The 20,118-nt window shown below is 40.7% G+C and overlaps 1 non-coding gene and 1 pseudogene across 1 annotated transcript; one reads left to right on the top strand and one right to left on the bottom strand.

Moving 5' to 3' along the window:
• The first annotated feature begins 5,027 nt into the window (after positions 1-5,027).
• Positions 5,028-20,118, top strand: part of LOC115502120 — a 32,664-nt pseudogene continuing 17,573 nt past the window's right edge.
• Positions 11,300-11,407, bottom strand: LOC115503627. The gene has a single exon (XR_003965461.1). It is a non-coding gene; the product is annotated as a U6 spliceosomal RNA (small nuclear RNA).

Below are 20,118 nucleotides of genomic sequence, written 5' to 3'. Positions count from 1 at the left end.
ATGAATCCATCCCCGTAGTCGCCCTTTCTGGCCAGGTTTCCGGGTTTCTGGCCAGGTCCCTTTCGTGGATAATGAACAGTTTCTCCTCTCCGTATGAATTTGGTTTTACTCCAACCTGCAACTGCCCCACAGGGATTTGTCCTCTGTCATATGTCTCAGAGTTTTCTACATCAGAGAAGGGGTAAAAGTACTTTTTCACCCAGACATTCAGTGCTTTGTTAGCATTTCCTTTCCAATTCCTTTATCTTGTAGTCCATCGGTTGAAGTAAATTGAGCATTTGAGGGTCTTAGCCTACTGTTGCCATTACCCTGTGATGCCCACGGGTAGGTCTTCTTAGATTCCGCCTAACTTTCAGACTCCTAAGGCTACTGGAGGTCACACACGACACTATTCAGAAAATATAGGAGACTATTCAGAAAATATAGGACACTATTCAGAAAATATAGGACAGGAACCTCACATGCCACCAAGGCAGTGTCAGATATTTCCAGCCGTGGGAATCTTTGAAGCAGTTCACTCAGCAGATGGCTCAGGAGCAAGAAGACAAGATCTACATTGGGCAGGTGTACAAGTTGCCCTGATTTCATGCCCCCTAGCAAACAATATCTCTGGAAACAACTTTAAGGCATGGCCTTCAGGGTCCCCACAAGGGACTTGCAGGTTAGAAAAGGACCCCAAGGCTACAGTGACTCCAAGTCCAGATAAAAGTTACAAACCAAGCAATGTTGCCAAGTAACATAGTTGACACATACCATCTTTACCTGTTTCCAAGAAAACGTAGAAAATTAACCAAAAATCAGACTCTCATATAATGGAGAAAAGGTTTGATACTTTATACCTGGAAGTTAAAAAAGTCCAATGAAGAAAAACTATAATACTTTGTTCAATGAAAATGAAGAAGCTCATCAAAGTGGCCAGATCTATCTATCCATCATCCATCCATCCACCTATCCATCCATCTATCATCTATCCATCCATCCATCCATCCATCCATCCATCTATTATCTATCTATCTATCTGGATATTTTTTTATTTGAGAAAGAGAGAAAAAGGGAATGGAGGGGCAGAGGGAGGGAGAGAGAATCCCAAGCAGGCTCCCCTGAGTATGGAGCCTGATGTAGGGCCCAATCCCATGACCCCGGGACCATGACCTGAGCTGAAATCAAGAGTCAGATGCTCCACCAACTAGCCACCCAGGTGCCCCAGATACATAATTTTTAAAAGCCTTTTCATGTACCATCAATGATTACAGAATGTAATAGGATAAATATTTCTTATATAATAGCAGCAGAAATAATAATTACTTAATACATATCATGTACATAATAATAATATACCAAAAATATTCAAGCACTACATGAAAAATACCTTAAAACTTGACTGAATTCCTGAATAAATGAACCATGTTAATTGGATGGAAAGAGTCAATATTGTAGAGATTTAAGTGCTCTCCAAATAAAGTACAGATATGGCATAATTCCAATGAAAATCCTAACAGGTTTTTTCTGAGGAATTTGAAAAATTGATCCCAAAGTTCACCTGGAAGCATACATGTGCAGGAAAGTTTTGAAAGAAAAACAGTTAGACTTATTTTTCAGACATCAAACCTCCTAGGAAGTTATAGCGTTAAGAGTGCAACTTTGGCTCAGAAATAGATATATATCAGTAGAATTGCATTATGTTCAGAAACGAATACTTTATTTAGTTGTCTTTTATGTTAATAAAACTTATATACATAAAACAAATAAATCTTATGTGTAGAGCACAGTGTATTTTCACATGTGTATATCTCTGTTTAGCCACCACACAAAGATACAGATCATTTCCGGTACCCCAATAAGTTTGCTTGTACTTGTCCCAGTCCCCACCCCCAACAAAAATAACCATGGGTTAGTCTGGCCTCTTTATGAACTTCATATAAATAGAATCATACAGATGTAATATATTGTGGCTAGGTTGTTTTGATTGGCATTATATTTGTGATATTCATCCACATGCTTGCATGCAGCAGTGGTTTGTTCTTTTTCATTATTGTATTCCACAACATACGGTAGTATTTCAATTTATGAGTATAACAAAATATGGTTGCACATTCTATTGTTGATGGAATTGGGCTTGTTTCTAGTTTTAGCCATTAGAAATAAAGCTTCCATGAACATTCCTCTACATGTCTTTCTCTGGACATAAGCATTCATTTGTATTGGGCATATAGCCAGAAATGGAGCTACTAGGTCATAGGGCATATATGTATATTTAGCTTTAATAATGCTGCCAGTTTTGCAGACTGGTTGCAGTATGGTGGGAGGTTGAGAGTTTTGATTTATAGTGGTAAATCAATTGTGGTTTTAATTTGCATTTTCTTGTTGACCTAATGATGTTGAATGCCTTTTCATCTGCTTGGATCTTCATCCATTTGGATCTTCTTCTTTGTGAAGGTCAGTGCAAGTCTTCTGCCTTTCCCCTTCCCTAAAATTAATCCAGAGATTTTCTTATTAATTTATAGGAGCCCTTTGTCAGATATATGTTTTACAAACATCTCCTGCTGGCCTGTCACTTACCTTTTCACTCTCTTAATGGTGTCTTTTGATGAGTAGAAATTTTATTAACTGATGTAGAAGTTAAGCTTATTTAATTTATAAATTAAATTGAATTAATGTATCAGTCTTCTATGGTTACAGCTATTTGTGTCCCATGAAGGAAATATTTGCCTGCTGTTACCCATTAACACGGTCTCTTATCTTTCATCTCTTACCTTTCATATGCTTCTCAAATTAATTTTTGTGTATGGTGTGTGGTGGAGGCCAAGGTTCATGTTTTTTTTAATTAAAAATTTTTTATATGTATTGATTTTTTGAGAGAGAGAGAGAGAGAGAGAGAGAGAGCACATGCACGCGAACAAGAGGGGGACAGAGGATCTGAAGAGGGCTCTGTGCTGACAGCAGATGGCCTGATGTGGGCTCTAACCCACAAACTTTGAGATCATGACCTGGGCCGAAGTTGGATGCTTAACTGACTGAGCCACCCAGGCACCCCTCATGTTTCCTTATATAAATATTCAACTGACCTAGCCATATTTATATTGAAAAGACTACCCATTCCCCATTAAATGCTACTGGAGGTTCTAGCTAGTGCAGTAAGGTAAGAAAAAGAAGTAAAAGTCATCCAGGTTAGAAAGGAAGAACAAAATGGTCATTATTCATTGATGAAATGACTGTCTATATAGAAAATCTTTTGGTATGTATAAAAAACTACCTGAACTAATAAGTGAGTGTACTAAGTTTTCAGGATACAAGTATACAAAAATCATTTGTATTTCTATATATTAGCAATAAACTATTAAAAATATAAAAATAATACCACTTATAATAACACTAGAACTATGAAAACTTACAGATAAATCTGTCAAAAGATACGCAAGGCCTATACACTGAAACTACAAACATTTCTGAGAGAAATTACAGAATACCTGTGTACATGGAGATGTATACCATATTCATAGATTGGAAGACTCAATATTTTTAAGGTTTGATGTAGATTGATCTATAGATCCCTTACAATTGCAATCAAAATCTCAGCAGGCTTTGTTTTTGTTTTTGTTGAAATTGACAAACTGATTCTAAAATTCATTTGGAAATGCAAAGCATATAGCAAAGACCACTTTGAGAAAAAAGAACAAAGTTGGAAGATTTAAATTATCTGATTTCAAGCTTATTATAAAGCTATGGTAATCAGGACTATGTGGTATCAATGTCATGATAGATAAATCAATGAATAGAATAGATTCCATAAATAAGCCCACATTTATATAATCAACTGATTTCCCACTAAGTGGCAAAGGCAGTTCAATGGAGAAAATATAATCTTTTCAACAAATGGCTGAAAAAAATGGAGAGCTATAGCAAAAAATTAACTTTAACTCATCGCTTGTAATATATATAAAAACTAATGTAGCATAGATCATCAACATAAATTTAAATTTTAGAACTATGAAACTTATAGAGAAAAAATAGACAAAATCTGTAGGACCTTGGGTTAGGCAAAGATTTCTTAGATATGACACTAAAAACAAATAAAAATAGCTAAGTTAAACTTTGTCAAAATTAAGAATGTCTGCTTTTGAAACATGCTTTTAAGTCAATGAAAAGATTCCAGCCACAGATTGGAAGAAAATATTCACAAATCACATATCTGAAAAGACACATCCAAAGTATGTAAAAAACTTGAAACACTTATTAGTAAGAGAATGAGAAACCCAATTTTTAAAAATGGGCAAAAGATTTGAATTGACACTTTACTAAAAAAATACATGGATGACATATGCTTATGAAAGGATGTTCAACTTCATTAGTCATTAGACAAAAGCAAATTAAACCTACATGAGATCTTTTAGATCTCTAGAATGTCTTTTAGACATTTAGAATGTCCAATAAGTTTTGGTGAGAATATGGAGAATCTAGAACTGTCACTCACTGTTGGTGGGAATGTAAAGTGGAACAACCACTTTGAAAAACAATTTGTCAGTTTTCTTAAAAAGTTAAATATATATCTATCATAATGAGAGCCATTCACTCGTAGGTATTAATCGAAACAAAAGCGTATGCCCATACAAAGGCTTGCACAACTATGTCGATAGCTTTGATATAGCCAGAAACTGGAAACAACCTAAAAGTCCAACAACGTGTGAATGGATAAACACATGGTGCGATATCCATATAATGGACTACTACTCAGTAATAAAAAAGGAATGAACTATTGATACACTCAGCAACATGGATGAATCCAGAAATGATTAAGCTGGATTTCTAACCCCCTCCAAAGCACATAGTATATGATTACGTTTATATACAACTTCATAAAGTGCAAACTAATCAATAGTGACCAAAAGCAGATCTATGGTTATGTAAGGAATAGTTACAGTAGACTGCCTGGGAAGAGGGATTACCAACGGGCCGAAGGAAATTTTCGGGGGTGAGGGCTATGTTCACTCTTGATTGGGGTTTGAGGACTGAGAAGGCCGGACACTCAGATGGCCGGCACAGGTGATGAGGACGTGGCTAAGGCTAGAGCAGCGCAACGAGCAACTTGCCAGCGCACCAACCACCAGGCCATCGCTACCTCCCAGCCTGCCCCGCGTTATCAGGCGCAGGCGCAGAGAGGTGGGCGGAGGAAGGGTCTGGCCCCAAGGGCCTGTGGGTGTGATTTGGCTCTCAACCCCGCCCCGGCCGTGGCCACACCCCTCTCCCTGCCTCCTGGATCGGGACGCCCCAGGCGAGGTGCTGCTGCGGTCGGTCGGGCAGCTTTTTGGTGGCAGGTGAGTGAGGTGCAGCGTCGGCGCCCGGCGTTATTTGCACCGGCTTGTCTGCCGGAGGGGAAGGCGGGAAGTTGTGGGTACCGAGTGGGTTGATCTTCCCCCGTTCCTCTGCTCTCTTAGGACAAGAGTCCTGTCGGGAGTGGGACGACTACCCAGGGGACGCTCCCTGCATCCTCGCGTGGGCTTCAGGGGCACTGTTGCAAAACATGCAGCATCTGAGTGGTTTTCTTCCTGGGAGGGGAGTTTTCGGTTTAAATACGGCTTCCTTCCCGAGCTTTCTTTAAAAATAAAAAGAAAGTCCTCAGCCCCGTCTAGTAATGAGAGTTCTTAGGGGCGGCCTCATTAGATGGCCAAAATAAAGGAGTGTTTTCGAAGTTTTTCGTGATGCAAAACAAAATAAAATATATTTTTATAAAAATATTGTTCTACTCAGTTTCATTTGTGAAGACTTCCTTAAAATGTAATATATGCGTGTCAATATAGTATGTGAGTGCTTGAGGCAACTGAGGCACATATAGGCAATTTTGCCTCCCAAAGATTTCACACCTATTACTTGGCAGAGTCAAGATCAGAATCTCATTATTCTGGCTTCAGAGCCTGTGCTCTTGACTATATGCTATTGCCCCCTGGCCACTTTCTTGTCAAACTGTGGGTAGGTATTTACTTCAATTGCCTTTTTCTTTTCTAATTTTTTTTTTTTTTTTTTTTTTTTTTTTTAAGAATAAAATGGCTAGATCCTGGATACTAATTTGCCTCACTAATAAATGAGGCAAAAGTTACCCAGGGACGGGTGCCTGGGTGGCTCAGTCTGTTAAGCCTCTGACTCTTGGTTTCAGCTCAAGTCATGATCTCAGGGTTCATGAGTTCAAGTGCCTAGTCCGGCTCCGCACTGTCTGTGAGAGCCTGCTTGGGATTCTCTCTCTCTCGCTCTCTCTCTGCCCCCCCCCACTTGCTCTGTCTCTTATTAATTAATTAAATAAATAAACTTAAAAAAATTAAAAATAACATTAAAAAAAAAGTCACCCAGGATAATCTGATGTGTCCCATACCTGAACTTGAATGACATCAGTTAGGAAATTGTTATTTTACTCATAATCAAGTTATGAAAAACATATTTATGACTCAAAACACTCCTTGTTTCATTTTAGTCTCAAAGTAATCGAATCTATATGGGAGAACACCTGCGGTGTTATGATAATTTCCATTCTTTTTTTTAAAATTTTTTTTTTTCAATGTTTATTTATTTTTGGGACAGAGAGAGACAGAGCATGAACGGGGGAGGGGCAGAGAGAGAGGGAGACACAGAATCGGAAACAGGCTCCAGGCTCTGAGCCATCAGCCCAGAGCCTGACGCGGGGCTCGAACTCCCGGACCGCGAGATCGTGACCTGGCTGAAGTCGGACGCTTAACCGACTGCGCCACCCAGGCGCCCCGATAATTTCCATTCTTTAGAGATACAGTGTCTCCCCTTAATGAGGAGGGCCATCTTCACTTCTGCTGGCCCCTCAGTCCTCTCCTGGGCTGCACAGTAGCTGCTAGTCAGCTGAATAGACTCAAAAGCAGCCATGACTCACGAGTGCTTGGCAGGCTGCTAATTTTTGTTTTCCTACCATAGCAATTGTTAAACACACAGGAACAAGAATAAAAACTCAATAGATGACAAACCAAAGCACAGATTTCCCTTACAAAATGGCAGTGCAGCTTTTCTTCTGTGTAGGCAAAACATTTTAAGTGGACTTTAGAGGTTGTGGTTATGCGGCATCTCAGTGGTACATGTTCTGCATAAATAGATGTACATTTTTACAGGTGAGATTTTATGGTTTTGTAGTTGCCATCACATGTCCTCTGCCTCCAGCCCGGAATCAGATCTTCTTATGATACTTGGCTGCCCTTGTTCTGTGATCATATTGGGGAATCTTGGATCCAGCTTGGGTCGGATCCTCTGTTCTTCACTTCCCCAGACCCACAGCCTTCTGTGAAGACAGGGCACCCAGCCCCAATTGGCAGCTGTCTTTTTCAGCTTCCTTTTCTTTTTTTTTTTTGTTTCAGTCTGCAATTTTTTTTTTCATAATTTAACTTTATTTTTTATTTTTATTTTTATTTATTTATTTTTAATTTACATCCAAATTAGTTACTATAAGTGAAGCAATGATTTCAGGAGTAGATTCCTTAATGCCCCTTACCCATTTAGCCCATCCCCCCCCCCCCACACAACCCCTCCAGCAACCCTCAGTTTGTTCTCCATATTTAAGAGTCTCTTTTGTTTTGTCCCCGTTTTTATATTATTTATATTATTTTTGTTTTCCTGTTTTTATATCATTTTTGTTTTCCTTATGTTCATCTGTTTTGTCTCTTAGAGTCCTCATATGAGTGAAGTCATATGATTTTTGTCTTTCTCTGACTAATTTCACTTAGCATAATACCCTCCAGTTCCATCCACGTAGTTGCAAATGGCAAGATTTCCTTCTTTTTGATTGCCGAGTAATACTCCATTGTATATATATACCATATCTTCTTTATCCATTCATCCATCGACGGACATTTGGGCTCTTTCCATACTTTGGCTATTGTCGATAGTGCTGCCATAAACATGGGGGTGCATGTGTCCCTTCGAAACAGCACACCTATATCCCTGGATAAATACCTAGTAGTGCAATTGCTGGGTCGTAGGGTAGTTCTATTTTTAGTTTTTTGAGGAACCTCCATACTGTTTTCCAGAGTGGCTACACCAACTTGCATTCCCGCCAACAATGCAAAAGAGATCCTCTTTCTCCGCATCCTCGCCAACATCTGTTGTTACCTGAGTTGTTAATGTTAGCCATTCTGACAGGTGTGAGGTGGTATCTCATTGTGATTTTGATTTGTATTTCCCCGATGATGAGTGATGTTGAGCATTTTTTTCAGCTTCTTTTTAAGAAAAAGAGCTTTCTTGCAGAAAGCAAGACTCCTTTGTCCCAAAGGAACTGAATTCCTGGTTGCCAGTGCTGGGACCTGTCCCTAATCCAGTAGGCCTGGGGCTGCCCTCTTGCCACCACTGCGTATATCTGTACCTTGTCCACTGAGATTATTTTCTTATTCTTGAGCCTAACTGGCTTACTGTTTTTCTCTTTTTATATTTTATCACTCACTCTAGGCTCTCAGAGGAGAGGAACTGTCCATTTTGTTCATCACTGTATCTTTAGCATTCAGAATGGAACCTGACATATGGTAGGTATCCAGTAAATATTCATTGAATAAATAGATGAACAAAATGCTTTGTTTTGAAAAAGGATGTGTTAAAGTGTAAACTTAGGAGTCATCCAGAAGTGGAATTTGACATGTTCTCCTGGATATGCATTCTGAAGAGCAAAATATGGCAGTGTTCCAATATTAATCTCTAGTTGTCTTCATCTCTCATTTAAAACCACATACAAACTTTCTAGTCTTATCTTTGTTTCATATCTAATAGCTGTACTTTATAATTTCGTCAAGACATGAAAAGAATAATTAGATCATTTTCATTAGCAACATATTTCTGTAGAATGGAGAATTCTATTTAAAGCTCCTAATTTTATCAGGTCTTTATTGTACTAGTTATCAATTTCTGGGTAACAAATTACCCCACAGCTCAGTGAGTTAAAACAACAGTCATTTTCTCATAGTTTTGTGGGACAGGAATTCAGACAGAACACAGTAAGGAAGATTTATTTATACGTATTTATATGTGAGACCTCATCTGGGGGCTGGCTGGGCATGTCTGTCCTCTCATGTGGTCTCAGGACCTCCCTACGTGTGTCTCCAGCAAGGGGGCCTTAGGGTAGTTGGAATTCTTACATGGTGGCTGACGGCTCCAGGAGAGGCTGTTTCAAGACTCAAGAAACGGAAGCTGCTTGTTTCTTAAGGTCCGGGCCTATGACTGGCATAGCATCACTCTTGTATTCTGCTGGTCAGAGCAGTTAGAGAACTTGGCCAAATTTAAGGGACAGTGACACCTCTAATGGTAGCAGTACCACTTTCTGGCCATCTTTAGTCCAACACATTGACTACAGAAAAAAATATCTTTGTTACAAGGCATCTCATAACCTGCCATGCTCTGGACCTTTCTTTTGTAAATAGCATCCCCAACAAAAGCAGTTCAATTTTTGCTCAAACATATTCAATGAGGTGAAAATAAGCCTTTGTTTTGATCTTAAACCAGCCGCTAATGTCAGCTTTGAGATCAAGTGAATCATAAAAATGGACAGTTGATTTGACCACTAAGAGCCCTCATTTTATAGCTAATCTTTTTGAAGTTTGTACAGAACCTCAGTTAAAGCAACAGTTATGGTGATACCCAGGGAAAGTGGGAATCTCCAGGATGCTGAAAACCCAAACCATGCATGATGCCAATGTGTTGGATGTAAATCCTCCAAGTTGCATTTGAAGTGGAGAAAACCAGCTAAGAGGCAACAGCTGTAATCTGTGGAGAGGAGACGTGGTCCTGACATTATAACAAGGCAGCTAGTTAGCAGCAGTGGGTGCTGTTGAGGCTGAAATGGACAGGACTTTTGCACCTGGGTGTGGGAGAGGAAGGGACTATCTGGTACCTCCACACGTTGAGTCTTGGTGGCTGGAGATGGAGACTCCTCTCCCTGAGGCAGGGAGGGAGGATGAGCATGTGCTACTGAACTGAGATGATTATGAAGTCCAAGATATCCCACTTGAACCGGAAACATGAATGCATAGTTCGCAGATAGGAAACCAGAATGGTCAGGCCTCTGTTTGGGGACTAGATGACTTCATTTTTTAAAAATTTTATTTATTTTTGAGACAGAGAGAGAGAGCACGCACAAGTGGGGGAGGGACAGAGAGAGTGAGGGAGACACAGAATCTGAAGCAGGCTGTAGGCTCTGAGCTGTCAGCACAGAGCCCAACATGGGGCTTGAACCCACGAACCGTGAGATGATGACCTGAGCCGAAGTCTGATGGTTAACCGACTGAGCCACCCAGACGCCCCAGGGACTAGATGACTTCAGACATTACATTCCCTGGGTGTGTTCCTAGACTAGACCAGGTAGCACTTGGCCTATTGTTCCACTAGGAGTTTAGATATTCTTTTACAGGTAGCATAAATCTATCAAGGAGCGTTTAATGAGGGAGTGAATTTTAGGAAGGGTTATGAATTTTAGGAAGGTCACTCTTTTGGCATTGTAGAGAAATAATTAAGAAATGGTAAGTCCAGTTATAAATCTATTTCGCCAGTCCAGGGGTGTGAACTAAGCCTGGGTCATTAGTAGTGAATATGAAGGGGCAGATGAAGAGGAAGAGGGAAGTCTAGAATGGGTTGGACTTGAAGGCTATTAAATAAATGGTGATGTGCTAACTAAGATAAAAAATAGGAGGAAAAGGGAAAGAAGAATGAGGCTTGATTATTTATGTTAATCAGGGTATAATTTACATATAGTGAAATGCATAGATCTCAAGCGTACAATTCAACCGATTGGACAATGTATCTGTGTAAGTCATAGCTCTGTCAAGATATAAGACATTTCCATCACCCCCAAAGAGTTTCCTGTTGCCTCTTCCCAGTGAGTCCCCTGTCCGGAAGCAACCGTTCCTCTGATTTCTCTCATCAAAGGTATGAGTTTTGCCCATACCTTCTAGGTACTACTCTGTGTCTCGCTTTTCTCACTGAGTGTAATGTTGCTGAGATCACTCTGTTTTTATGTGTATCAGTAATTCATTCCACTTTGTTGCTGGGTAGTTTTCTCTTACGTGACTATGCTACGGTTTATCTCTTTGCCTATGGACACCGGGGCCATTTTGAATTTTGTCACTGATATAAATAAAACTCCTATGAACATTCTCGTACAAGGCTTTCCGTCGATGTACGTTTTTATTTTTCCTTGGATAAATACCTAGGAGCGGGATTGCTGAGTTTTAAGTTAAGAAAGTGCCTAGGAGTGTTTGTGTGCCGTTTTACACTCTACCAGCAGAATGTCAGAGTTCTGGTTGTTTCTCATATTCACCAATGCGTGGTGTTGTGGGTCTTTTTGCATATCATCCCTGCAACAGGGGCCATGCTGCTCTTTTCTGTATTGTTCCAGTTTTAGCACATGTGCTGCCGAGGCGAGCACGTCAGCCTTCTTCATATTAACTATTCTGATGAGTGTATGGAGGTATCTCATTGTGGTTAATTTGCATTCTGCTGATGATTTATGATGTTGAGACCATTTTCATGTGCTCACTGGCCTTTCATATGTTTTTTGTTAATTGTCTATTCAAGCCCTTTATTACTAACCTGTAGAAGCTCTTTATGTATCCTAGATACAAATCTTTTGTCAGATACATATATGTACTGAGAATATTAACTCCAAACTGCAGCTTTCCAGTTAATATTCTTTTAAAAAATATTTTTAATCTGGGGTGCCTGGGTGGCTCGGTTGGTTAAGCGTCCGACCATTTCACTCAGGTCATGATCTCATGGTTTGTGAGTTCGAGCCCCGCGTCAAACTCTGTGCTGACAGCTCAGAGCCTGGAGCCTGCTTCGGATTCTGTGTCTCCCTCTCTCTCTGCCCCTCCCCTGCTCATGCTCTGTCTCTCTCTGTCTCAAAAATGAATAAACACTAAAACAAAAAAAATAATTTTAGAGAGGGGGGTGGTGTAGAGAGAGACAGGGAGAGAATCCCAAGCAGGCTCCACACTCCATGCAGAGCATGACGTGGGGCTCAGTCCCATAACCCTGAGATCAGGGCCTGAGCCGAAATCAAGAGTCAGACACTCAATCAACTGAGCCACCCAGGCACCCACTTAGTAGTATTTAGGCACCCCGGCAATTAATATTCTTAGTAGAGTATTAAATCCTGTGTCCTGGGAAGGTGATTGTAAGTGGATAAACTCTCCCTTCTTCAATTTATATATTCTAGTCCTCTTGATCAAACAAACACTCTAGAATCCAATCTTATAGGTGCTCTCCTGGCTTTTGCTGGCACATGCTAGCTCCCTTTGGGGTACAGTCCCTTTCCTTCCTTATCAGGCCCTATGGGTTATATTGTGGGTCAATCCTAATTTTAAGATTCAGTCACCATTTGGAGATTAAACTCCTGGGGGTTAGGAAGGACAGGTCCTGAGGGTCCACATCCCTGCAGAGATGGGAGTGAGTGGGTGAGCGTTGCCTTGGGGGGGAGCAGCCTCTGTGTGATCTCCACAAGGGGGAGATGAGAGGTTAGCTCTTAATGGGAGGGGGTGAGCTCCTTCTGTAGGCTCAAAGGGCTCAGAGGAATCTGGGTATTCAAGTTTTTCAAGGACATCAATCCAGATAATTCATTCCATTTCTTCTCACTGGGCCCTGACCTAGGTGCAGCAGACCTCCTTCGTTGGGAATGTATCTTTCCGTGGAGTTTGCCTCCTGTGACCATTAAGTCTTGGGACTGGTCCCCGGCTCCTCTGCCTTCCTACAGAGCAGATGAGGGCCTGTTTGTTTACTCCTAAGGAGGCCGTGGTGGTTTTGAGATATATCTACACGTTCTTTGATACTCTTCCCTTCAGGAGGTGGGGCCAAACTGAATAACCGGCTTGCCAGTTTCTCTTTTAAGTAAAAATGACATTCTATCAAAAGAGCGGCTAGGTCCGCTTAGAACTCAAATGATCACACATGTGCTTTTCCTCAAGATAACCATTGTACTTCAGTATGTCACAGAACTCCTTCCCGCATACCTCATACGTCATCTCATAGTATGTATTATATTAAAATGGTTTTTTAAAAGATTTGATTTTTATTTTTTAAAAAATGTTTAGTTTTGAGAGAGAGAGAGAGAGAGAGAGAGAGGGAGAGAACATGTGCACGCATGTGTGCACACGCAGGGGAAGGACAGAGAGAGAATCCCAAGTAGGCTCCCTGCTGTCAGCTGGGAGGCCAGCATGGGGCTCACGAACCATTAGATCAAGACCTGAGCCTAAATCAAGAGTCAGTTGCTTGGGGCGCCCGAGTGACTCAGTTGGTTAGGACTCTGACTTTGGCTCAGGTCGTGATCTTGTGGTTCATGAGTTCGAGCCCCACATAGGACTCTGTGCTGACAGCTCAGAGCCTAGAGCCTGCTTTGGATTCTTTGTCTCCCTCTGTCTCTACCCCTCCCTCACCTTCTCTCTCTCTCTCTCTCTCTCTCAAAAAATGAATAAACATTAAAAAAAAAAAGAGTCAGACACTTAACTGACTGAGCCACCCAGGCACCCCTTATATTAAAATGTTAAGAAGATTTATATTCAAGGGCAAGATTTAGGAGCATTAATAATATTTACTGCTTCATCAAGACAGGCGCCTCTTATATTAAAATGTTAAGAAGATGTATATTCAAGAGCAAGATTTAGGAACATTAATAATATTTACTGTTTCATCAAGAACATTCTTGATGAGTAAAACTGGCCCTGCCTCCCAGGCCCCATTGTGAGGGCAGGGCTGTGAAGAATACAATGACTCTGACAGTTTGGTGCTGCAGCCTTGATTTGTGCTAGGACATCAGCTCCCCTCTGGTCACATCTGCTCCCTTGCACCTGGGGGAGCAGATAACTGCTATCCTAACTTCTCATGTGCTAGATAAAGTTTTGCCTGCTTTTGAACTTCATATAAATGAAACCACGGAATACGTACTTTTTCGTGCCCAGCTTCTTTTGCTCAACATTATGTTTGTGAGATTCATATGTGTGTGTTGTTGCAGTTTATCCATTCTTATTACTATTTATAATTTCCTCGTATAAATCTTTGTCCCTTCTGTGACCATCGTTCCACTTGGGGTGAGCAAAGCATAATGTATAGAGAAGGTGAATCACTATGTTGTGCACCTGCAACTAATGCAACATTGTATACCAACTATACTCAAATAAAAAAATTAAAGAATACATGCATGTTTCTGTTGGTATTTACCCAGGAGTAGAACGGCTAGGTTGTAAAACACGTGTAAATTCAGCTTCAGCAACTGCTGGTTGCTTTCCTATGATGTTCTTTTTTTTTCTTTTTGAAATAATAAAATTAGATTGGAGAAACAACTTTCATTTATGTATAACAAAATAAGAGCTGTGAAAATGTATATTAGGTTGGGGAGGCAGTTTGGGGCTACATTGTTCAGAGCCTGAAAGCCATGTGAAGGTCAGGTGGGCTGGGAAGTACAATGAAGAAGGGGCTGGGTTTGAATCCTGGGTCCACTGCTTACACTCTATATCACCTTGGCCAAGTGACTTAACCTTCTTCAACCTTAGTTTCTTCATCTGTAAAATGGGGATAGTACTCACACACAAGGGTTGTTTTGAAGAGTAAATGAATAATGTATGAAAACTTTTTTTAATGTTTTGATTTATTTTTGAGAGTACAAGTAGGGGAGGGGCAGAGAGGGGGGCAGAGGATCCAAAGAGGGCTCTGTGCTGATGGCAGCGAGCTCAATGTGGGGCTCTAACTCAGGAACTGTGAAATCATGATCTGAGTCGAAGTCCTGTGCTCAACTGACTGAGCCACCCAGGTGCCCCTATGAACATTTCTTAGAAGAGGGCCTGGTACCTAAGACACCCCACAAATATTAGTTTCTTTCCTTTCATTAGTTTCTTACCTTTTATTTGAAGGTATTAGGAGATTGATAATATTTGAGCAGGAAGATATATCCTTAACTGTATATCCTTTAAAGTGTTTAAGAAAATAAAGGTAAGTCTGAGACTGAACCATTAGAGGCACAATCTTGTAGTTTTCTGCTGGTGGGTATATTTTATGCCAAGCACAGAAAGGGAGTGAGTGTTTCTCAGCTTCTTTTTCAAGATGCTGTTTTGCAGAATACACAGACTGACCCGCGTATTTACAGTGCTTTGAAGAGTAGAGACAACTCACTGCCCTCACCTGACAACAGAATCTATCACAGAGGATGAAGCCCTACAAGGTAAAGAGTAGAGACCAAGATGCAAATAATTGGTCTTTGTCTCAGCTGCAAAGACATGACCATTGCCATCACAGCCAAAAAAAAAAAAAAAAAAAAAAAAAAAAGAAGAAGAAAAGGCAAAAAGTAAAGGGATCTGAAGCCTCAAAGTCCGAGCACCTAACATTGTGAACGTTGATGTCGGGTACAAGAGAGGGTAGGGAACAGCATCGGGATCTTACGTTATACTCACAGATGTTGTAAAAGAATAAGCAGATGGACCTGACTGGAACAAAATGAGGTGACGTAGTAACGCAGGTGTTTTGTCTGGAGGTAAGGGAGGAGTAAGCCAACTAGAGGGCGTCTCCTGCTTGCCCAGTGGCTATGGGCTGAGTAAAGACTTATCTTCTTTAACCTCATTGAGACACAGAGCTTGAATAAGTCGGCCTGCAGTTTGGTTATCTTTGATCTCTTCCAACTAAACAAGGTACGTGCAGCAGTGAACATCCTGGAGATATCCATCCAGACGCTGTTGTTTGGGGGGTAACTCTGTTCTCAAAGCTTATGTTAAAAAGTGGAAAATTCCCTACAGGGAAGGCTGAGTGGATTAGTGACAGTTTCCTCTCATTCTTCAGTCTCCTACCTTGCCAGAATAATCTTCCTAAAATACCACATTGATCATAGGAAGGCCCTCCATTAAACCTTGAAGTAGCTCTCATTGGCTGTAAAATAAATCTCATCCTGGCATTAATGGTCCTCAATGAGTTGAGTCCATTCTGCTATGAGCCTTCTTTCTGATTACTCACTAAACCACACTCTCTTCTTTAGCAAAATGAGATTATTGGAGCTTTCACGACTTTTTCAGTTTTTGTGCTTTAATGAATCCTACTCATTCTTCAAGGGCTAATTCACATTCATTTTCTGTCTTCTCTGATGTTTTTTCTTTCCAGTCCAACTTCAAGTGTTTTCCTTCCTGAGAATTTCTATAGCAAATAATTTGTTCATATTTAACAGCTAATCTTGTGGCACCATGTGATGGTAGTTTATGTTAGGCTGTTATTTATATTTTTTCTGTTTACTTCTTTATTATTATTTTCTAACTCCATTCAATTTGTGAACTCCTGTCCCTGGTATGAAGTTACATTAAAAAAAAAAAATCAAAGGGCATCTGGGTGGCTCAGTCAGTTAAGCGACCAACTCTTGATTTTGGCTCAGGTCACGATCTCAGGGTAATGAGATGGGGCCCTGAGTCGGGCTCTGCACTGAGCTTGGAGCCTGCTTGGGATTCTCCCTCTCCTCCTCTCTGCCCCTCCCCGTCAAAATAAATAAATAAAGCTAAAAATAGTTTTTAAACAATTAAGTTGCTTTTTATGTAAGCAAAATGATTTTATATGAAGCAAATGATTTGCAAGTACTAGGCCCTTAATAAGGGTGTGTGTGTGTGTGTGTGTGTGTGTGTGTGTGTGTTTTAATATAAGTATAAATGAAGATAAAGAAAACTATATACCATAAAACATCAAGGATATCTTACAAAACAAGATTTTCATAAGCAGAAAATAGAACTGGATTTTCCTGGGGCCAGACATGATGTGGTGATGCACAGAACTGAGGATGCTATGTCTTCTGGAAGACCAGTCTTCTAGGAAAACTGTAACATTGGGTAGATTTCTTGATCCAACCAGGAGTCTCAAAGGTGTATTGCTTTCTCATGCCCCCTAGGACTGTAAGTCCTACACATGCTATAAGTTTTAAGACTTTTTTTTTTTTTTAATTTTTTTTTCAATGTCCATTTATTTTTGGGACAGAGAGAGACAGAGCATGAACGGGGGGAGGGGCAGAGTGAGAGGGAGACACAGAATCGGAAACAGGCTCCAGGCTCCGAGCCATCAGCCCGGAGCCTGACGCGGGGCTCGAACTCACGGACCGCGAGATCGTGACCTGGCTGAAGTCGGACGCGTAACCGACTGCGCCACCCAGGCGCCCCAGTTTTAAGACTTTTGAATAAGTCTTGTGCCCAAGAAATCCTTCATTTCATTTCATTTTTATGGCATGCCTGCTACGTTCCAGACACTGAAGCAGGTGTTGGTGACAAGACAGACAAAGTCCCTACCCTTGTAGAACATGTGTTATGGAAGATATGTTCAAAATGAATGTATGTCTATTTCGTTAGGTATCGAGGGAGGAAGAAGGAGACAGTATATAAAATAATTTTGGAGGGAAATGATAGGATGATGGGATAGTAACCAGGTGGGGTGGAGTAGGGATAGTGGCCATGAGTTTACTTTAGGGATAGGGTGGTCAACTACTTTTGTCAAATAAATGTGAGGTGAAGAGCCCCCCTGAATTTAGAGCCAAGAAGACCCGGACTCTATCCGGCTCTGCACTTATGACTTCACATAAAACCCTCAGTATCTCTGAACTTTAGTACCTCACTTGTAAAATGAAGATATCGATAATTGCCTTACAGTGTTGTGCAAATTAAGTGAGATGTTGCCTATGGAATGTTATATATATATATATATATATATATATATATATATATACACACACACACACACACACACATACACACACACACACACACACACCACACACACACAGTGTGTGTGTGTTTTGGTATAACAGTATAAATATATATATGTATTTTTTTCATATGTATATATGAAAAAACTAAAATATGATGTTATTCTATTTCTCAAATGACTTCTTGGATTTCATGCAGTGATGATGATTGTGTACCAACCCTTTGGTGGGAACTTGAAGCAGAGACGTGGGCCATATGAGCTCTGGACCGCTTGGATCTTCTGCTTCTCTCATATCTAAACAAGTATTACTGTTAAAAGGTCATGAACTCATACTTAGTTTAGGCAAACTCAATAGTAAGAAGAAAAGTATGAATGAATATTAACAGTGTTTGAAATTTATAAACTAAATTGTATCAACTCCTAGAATTTTCACTTTTGATTCCTGATTATTTTTGATGTTTGAAAGATGACAGCAATGTGACTTCCATTTGTAGCAGGCAGGTGCTGCCATCTAGTTTTAGATGTTTGACTGTTGTCTTTGCTGACAGTTGGAACAATGTTTCTGGAGAAACTTTCTGAAATACTAAATAGTGGTTAACATATAGGGTAAAGCTCATTTTTCATTTGTAGCTTGTTACAACCTCGTAGGGTTGATTTACCATTATTTTAATTATGTGGCATGTTTTTCTTTTTAATTTTATTTGTTTATTTTGAGAGAGAGAGTGAGAGCAGGGGAGGGGCAGGGGGGGTGGGGAGAGAGAGAATGCCAAGCAGGCTCCATGCTGTCAGCGCAGAGCCTGATGCAGGGTTCGGACGCACAAACTGTGAGACCGTGACCCGAGCCAAAACCAAGAGTCAGACGCTTAACTGACTGGGCCACCCAGGTGCCCCAATTGTGTGACATATTTAATATCTTTGGTTTAACTTTTGACTCAGCTATTCTAGAACACGGGAAAGTCTGTTTTAGGACAGGAAGGTGTGTGGTGGACTGAATATAGAGTTGTCCACAAAGTGCACTGTTTTGGCCATGGTGGTATTACAGACAACTCCAAACACCCAATTTTCAAGTATTTAAAGACCATTTTTAGTTGTGGCTCAGGATGGAAAGTGCAGTTATTGGAGTGGATTAAGTTTTGATCAGAGGCAAGCTTATGAATGACATTCCAGGGTTCCAGAGTGGCCAGCAAGCTCTGGTGGTGGTTTTCTTTTTTTTTTTTTTTAATTTGTTTTTTAATGTTTATTTATGTTTGAGACAAAGAGAGAGAGACAGAGCACGAGCGGGGGAGGGATAGAGAGAGAGAGGGAGACACAGAATCCGAAGCAGGTTCCAGGCTCTGAGCTGTCAGCACAGAGTGACGCAGGGCTTCGAACTCACGAGCCATGAGATCATGACCTGAGCCGAAGTCAGACGCTTAACTGACTGAGCCACCCAGGCGCCCCACTGGTGGTGGTTTTCTACCCCTCTGCCTCACGTTGTAGGACTTTCTGTTCCGTACTGTTTTCCTTTAGTTTCTGGGTGACCCCAATCTCCTTCCTCTAGGTTCGGCATTCATGCCATTTCTTTTGCTGGCAACATTCTTGCCTCTACTCTTGTTTATTTACTTGTTATTTTTTGGAAATTGAAAATGCACAGCAAGGTCAAAGAAGAAAGCAACAATCATTTACACTCCTACCACTTAGAGGACTAGGTCCTGCTAACGTGTTTGCCTGTTTGCTTTAAATATCACTTTTAAAGTAAAATCACTATCAGTTTATGTGATACTGTGATTTATAAGAAATACCTATTTTGAAAAAGAAATACGTATTTTGTCATTCAGATAGTCAAATATATATTACTGATATATTTGTTTTTTGTCCATGGTTCCTGGATCACAGCTCCCTAAACACTTGGAATTTCCTAAGTGGTGATAGCTTAAAGGTTTTTCTTATACTATGTTAATAAAGTGACTTTAGGAAAGCACCTAAGGATGAGGGCTGGTTGCCAGAAGCAACTGTGTAAATAAAGGCTTGGGACTTTCAGTCTCACCCCAGCCCTCTAGGGAAGGGAGAGGAGCTGAAGGTTGGATCAGTTGCTGGTGACCAATGATTTCATCAGTCATGCCTATGTAATGAAACCTCCATAAAAACCCAGAAGGATGGGGGCGCCTGGGGCCTAAGTCAGTTAGGCGTCTGACTCTTGGTTTCAGCTCAGGTCATGATCTCGCGGTTTTGTGAGTTCGAGCCCCACGTCGGGCTCTGAGCTGACAGTGTGGAGCCTGCTTGGGATTCTCTGTCTCCTCTCTCTGTGCCTCTCCCCTAGTTGCGCTATCTTTGTCTCTTTCAAAATAAATAAATAAACTAACAAAAATCCCAGAAGGATGGGAGTCCAGGGAGCTTTACTGTTGATGAATGCATGGAAATTTGGGGGAGAGTGACATGCTTTGAGAGGGC

Source organism: Lynx canadensis, chromosome E2 (genome assembly GCF_007474595.2).
Source record: "Lynx canadensis isolate LIC74 chromosome E2, mLynCan4.pri.v2, whole genome shotgun sequence".
Classification (NCBI taxonomy): Eukaryota; Metazoa; Chordata; class Mammalia; order Carnivora; family Felidae; genus Lynx; species Lynx canadensis.
This window is presented reverse-complemented; position numbering and strand designations above follow the sequence as displayed.